This window comes from Pan troglodytes, chromosome 22, assembly GCF_028858775.2.
Source record: "Pan troglodytes isolate AG18354 chromosome 22, NHGRI_mPanTro3-v2.0_pri, whole genome shotgun sequence".
NCBI classification, from domain to species: domain Eukaryota; kingdom Metazoa; phylum Chordata; class Mammalia; order Primates; family Hominidae; genus Pan; species Pan troglodytes.
The window spans coordinates 18,311,452-18,317,451 of record NC_072420.2 but is presented as its reverse complement, the minus strand read 5'-3'; positions in this window follow the sequence as shown (position 1 = coordinate 18,317,451).

The following is a 6,000-nucleotide window of genomic DNA, read 5'->3' as shown; positions in this document are numbered from 1 at the left end:
AACTGTGGCATTTAGCCCATTTACATTTAAGGTTAATATTGTTATGTGTGAATTTGATCCTGTCATTATGTTAGCTGGCTATTTTGCCTGTTGTTTGATGCAGTTTTTTTCATAGTGTCAATGGTCTTTACAATTTGGTATGTTTTTGCAGGGGCAGGTACTGGCTTTTCCTTTCCATATTTAGTGCTTCCTTCAGGAGCTCCTGTAAGGCAGACCTGGTGGTGACAAAATCATTCAGCATTTGCTTGTCTGTAAAGGATTTTATTTCTTCTTCGCCTATGAAGCTTAGTTTGGCTGCATATGAAATTCTGGGTTGAAAATTCTTTTCTTAAAGAATGTTGAATATTGGCCCTCACTCTCTTCTGGCTTGTAAGGTTTCTGCAGAGAGATCTGCTGTTAGTCTGATGGGCTTCACTTTGTGGGTAACCTGACCTTTCTCTCTGGCTGCCTTTAACATTTTTTCCTTCATTTCAATCTTGGTGAATCTGACAATTTTGTGTCTTGGGTTGCTTTTCTCAAGGAGTATCTTTGTGGTGTTCTCTGTATTTCCTGAATTTGAATGTTGGCCTGTCTTGCTAGTCTGGGGAAGTTCTCCTGGATAATATCCTGAAGAGTGTTTTCCAACTTGGTTCCATTCTCCCTATTGCTTTCAGGTACACTAATCAAATGCAGGTTTGGTCTCTTCACATAGTCCCATATTTCTTGGAGGCTTTATTTGTTCCTTTTAATTCTTTTTTCTCTAATTTTGTCTTCACACTTTATATATGATCTTTAATCTCTCTGATATCCTTTCTTCCACTTGATTGATTCAGCTATTGATAGTTTTGTATGATTCATGAAGTTCTTGTGCTGTGTTTTTCCGCTCCATCAGGTCATTTATGTTCTTCTCTAAACTTGTTATTCTAGTTAGTTATTTCTCTAACCTCTTTTTTTAAGGTTCTTAGCTTCCTTGCATTGGGTTAGAGCATTTTTTTTTTTTTTTTTTTTTTTTTTTAGCTTGGTGGTGTTTGTTATTACCTACCTTCTGAAGGCTACTTCTGTCAATTCATCAAACTTATTCTTTGTCCAGTTTTGTTCCCTTGCTGGTGAGGAGTTGTGATGTTTTGGAGGAAAAGAGGCCTGGTTTTTGGATTTTTCAGCCTTTTTCACTGGTTTTTCCTCATCTTCATGGATTTATCTACCTTTGGTCTTTGATGTTGGTGACCTTCGGATGGGATTTATGTTTGGACATCCTTTTTGTTGATATTGATGTTTGTTAGTTTTCCTTCTAACAGGCGCCTCTGCTGCAGGTCTGCTGGAGTTTGCTGGAGGTCCACTCCAGACCCTGTTTGCTGGAGGTCCACTCCAGACACTGTTTGCCTGGGTATCACCAGTGGAGGCTGCAGAGCAGCTAAGATTGCTGCCTTTTGCTGCCTCTGGAAGCTTCTTCCCAGAGGGGCACCCACCAGATGCCAGCCGGAGCTCTCCTCTATGACATGTCTGTCGACCCCTGCTAGGGGGCAGTCTGTCCCTTAGCAGAGCTCGAGCGCTATGCTGGGAGATCTGCCACTCTCTTCAGAGCTGGCAGGCAGGAATGTTTAAGTCTGCTAAAGCTGTGTCCACAGCCCTCTTTTCCCCCAGGTGCTCTGTCCCAAGGAGATGGGAGTTTTATCTATAAGCCCCTAACAGGGGCTGGTGCCTTTCTTTCAGAGATGCCTTGCCCAGAGAGGAGAAATCTAGAGAGGAAGGCTGGCTACAGCAGCTTTGCCAAGCTGTGATGGGCTCTGCCCAGTCTGAACTTCCTGGCAGCTTTGTTTACACTGTAAGGGGAAAACAGCTTTCTGAAGTTTCAGTAATGCTGGACACCGCTACCCCACCAAGCTTGAGCATCCCAGGTTGACTTCAAACTGTTGTGCTGGCAGCAAGCATTTCAAGCCAGTGGATCTTAGCTTGCTGGGCTCCATGGGGGTGGGATCCACTGAGCTAGACCACTTGACTTCCTGGCTTCAGCCCTCTTTCCAGGGGAGTGAATGGTTCTGTCTCACTGGCATTCCAGGTGCCACTGGGGTATGAAAAAAACTCCTGCAGCTAGCTCAGTGTCTGCCTAAATGGCCGCCCAGTTTTGTGCTTGAAACCTAGGGCCCTGATGGTGTAGCCACTTGAGGGAATCTCTTGGTCTGCAGGTTGTGAAGACTGTGGGGAAAGCATAGTTTCTGGGCCAGAATTCGTTGTTCCTTATGGCACAGTCTCTCATTGCTTCCCTTGGCTAGGGAAAGGAGCTCTTTGACCCCTTGTGCTTCCCAGGTGAGGCGACACCCCACCCTGCTTTGTCTTGCCCTCTGTGGGCTGCACCTACTGTCTAATCACTCCCAGTGAGATGAGCTGAGTACCTCAGTTGGAAATGCAGAAGTCACCTGCCTTCTGCGTTGATCTCACTGGGAGCTGCAGACCAGAGCTGTTCCTATTTGGCCATCTTGCCAACCACCCTGGGGCAGAGATTCTTCATATGCTGCCAAACAATCCCTGTGGTTTTTACACTTACTTTAAATTGGTAATTAATTATCTCCAGTTTTCCATTGTCTTTCTCCAGTGAAATGACAGCCCTCAGCAACAGTCATTTCTTCCATAGTTTTTATAATTATTATTTTCCCCAAATTTCTCAAATGCTTGAGATTCTGTCCCCAGACAATACTTTCTTTTCCGATCCCATTCATCTCAGGTGAAAGTCTTAACAATTTCATTGTTCTAATATGCCTGGAGCTAATAACGCTCTACCTATCACCAGTGATGGGGTCCTCACTGCTAGCCATCAGCAGATGACTCAGCTCTAAAATACCATTTTATATACTGCTTCTTAGGACCACTCCTGGCTTCAACTGCTTTAGGTCACTATTCCTGGAAACAGAATTTGAGGTGGAGATTTGCTTGCAGAAATTTTATAGGTGAATGCTCTCAGAAATTAGATTAGAAAGGATTGAAAGAAGCAGGATGAGGCAGAGGGAGAGGTTGAAAATGCCTTGTGATTGCAACAAAGAAGCTCTGGAGTTTATGGATCTTCAGATTTGTCCCAAATTAAAACATAAAGGATTGGTTTTCTTACTCTCATCTTTCCACCTTGCCAGTTAACCAGCCACTGGATGTAAACTGCCCCTAGGGCGGAGCATAACGTTGAGTTAGATGGTTTCCACATGCCAGGAGAAACACTTAGCTGTGAGCTATTAGCAGCCAATACTCCCAAAAGCTGATGCACTGGTCAAGAAAGGTACTTGTGGGTGGCATACCTCAGACCTACTCCATTAGATCCCAGGCTTGGAGTGATCTGCTTCAATGTAACACATTTTTGTGCAAAACATTAGAGTGCACAGGATAACACTCTCAGGCATTGTTCTCAAGGTAGGGGACAGACTTTGTGTCTTGAATCCCTTTCCCCAACCTAAATGTTAAGGATGAAATTCCCAAAGACTACTAAAATTATCTTCTAATCCCGGGGCGGTTATGTTTCTGTAAACTTGTGCTTTAATGACATGAAGGCTCTATCCCATTAGACTATTTGAAAATTGGCATAGTATATAGTACTGAGCAATCACTGGTATATTTCTGTCAATCGATGATAAAAATATCTCAGTGAGGAATAAATATCTAAACATATGAGCAACGTTTATGATGGAGGCGTTATGCACAATGGAGAAGCCTTAAAAACCAGGTATCTCATTCAGTGTAACATTTGCATATAAATGACTTAATCAGGATGCAACATAGTGTGTTTAGAAAAATAGATACTCAGCATGCCCACTAGACTACGCCTATAAACACAACATGTCTCTGGACAAATCTTTTTGGACTCCTTAAGTTCAAAGATAAAATAGATCATGGGCTAGTAGATAAAAACATCTGTGACAGGCTTTAGTTATTTATGTAACTTAAGCACAGTTACTTTTGGGCACCAAGTCACATCAACCATCATGATCTGAAATTTCTGCTGAAGTTTTGCTGACAGTGAGAAATTTGAATGTTACCAACAGAAAATTATTTAATATAAATATTTGGTACACTTTGGTACCAAAGTGTACTTTTTCTCATCAGTTTCTTCCATTCTCTCTTCTTGACTCATTAATTGCAAATAACTAGTACAGAGAATGGACCAACAGGCATACAAAGAATTGTAACACAAATGGACAGTGTCTTATTTGTAGCTTTTTGATGAAAGTGAATAAATGAAACCCAGTTGGATATCCTCCTGCTCATAAAATACTAGTGTAAATTTACTATATAGCTGTCTTATACTTTTTAATAGCTATATGAATATATTTAATATTATTCAAATATGCATAAGAAGAAGTAACCTCTGTATTAACTTCCTAGGATGTTCAGTTAGACACAATATCTCTGTTAGCCAGTATTAAGGCAATATCTCAAGTCATTGATGGCACAATAGACCTGTAGTCTTAGTTTTTTTTCTCTTTTCTCTCTGGATTTATGAAACAGACTCTATTGGCCACTTTTCTGTCCTTATCCTTATTTTTCCCCTTCTGCAGAATTTGGCAGTATTGATTATTCCCGCTTTAGAATTATTTTCTCTCCTCTTAGGTTTTCTGCATGCACCACGGTGTCTAGATTACCTTCCAACCTCTCTGTTTATTCCTTCTAGTAATTTCTCTGTCTACATCCCATAACTATTGGTGTTACTCAGGAGTTCTACCTTTTTTCCTCTCTCTTCTTTCTGCCCTTGATAATTCATTCACTTACATGACTCCAACATGACCTGTATGCCAATAACTTCCAAATCTATGTCTTTAGACATACTGGGCCATCTTTCCATGGATGTCCTATTGGCTTCTCACATTTTAGCCCAAATTGCATGACTATATATATACAGTGAAGTTCAGTTTGAATCATCATTAATTGAGAAACAGAAATGTAAGGTAAATAAATTATAAATGAGGTGTTTGTGTTCTATAACATCTCATTTTGTTCTCAGGCACACAGTCTTATCGAGGGCAGATAGCATGAGATCTTGCCAATTAAGCATGTATCAGTCTGTTCTGCATATTAGTCTTATTTTTTTTTTTTCTGGTAACTACTCAGTCTCCCAAAATTTCCTTCCACTCTCAAAGGTTCTTTTCTCCTCTTCCTTCTAATACAGTATTTGAGTGCAAAAAGAAACTTTAATTGTCCTGATGACACTAGGGGAGGGGCATGTGGGCCAGAGCTCTTTTTCCATCACTGTTACTAACCTCCAGACACCTCGGCTAGTCTTTGGAACTAGCCTCTGCCTTTTGCAGGGTAGCTCAATCCACGTGGTCTATCAGTATCCTGAGTTGATCTCCACTGGGGTGTGAGTTGTCCCACCAGATTTTTGTTGTGTTGTGCTGCATTGACTTTGTTAAAATTCTTATTTTGTTTACTTTTATTGATATATAATAGCTGGACATATTTTTGGGGTACATATGGTATTTTGATACATGTATACAATGTGTAATGATCAAATCAGGGTAATTGGGATATCCACCACCTTAGACATTTATCTTTCCTTTGTGTTAGGAACATTGCAATTTTTCTTTCCTAGCTACTTTAAAATCTACAATAAGTCATTGTTAACTATAATTTTTATATTCTACTTATGAATACTAGAACTTCTCTATTCTTTTTATCTAACTGTGTTTTTATACTCCTTCACAAACTTTGCATGTATTCTTGATGATTTCTTTCCTCACCAATGCCTTTAATGATGTGACTGGACCTGCAGAATTCCTGGTCTTTTCTACAGTCCATCCTTCCTACACCTGCCCAGCAGAATTATACTCCTCTCGCATGGCTGCCCTCAGGACCTCCTGTCTGGTAAGCTTCCTCAGTAATTGCTACTTTATAACCTCCATGCTATGATTGATATTCTAACCCCCCTTTCATTGGATTTTTTAAATTGCCTCGAATCTCCTTAGAGTAGGTCACCATAGAGTAGGGAATAATCAGTTCTGATGTATTGAGATATACTTATCACTCCCAATCCCTCCAGGAGACTTG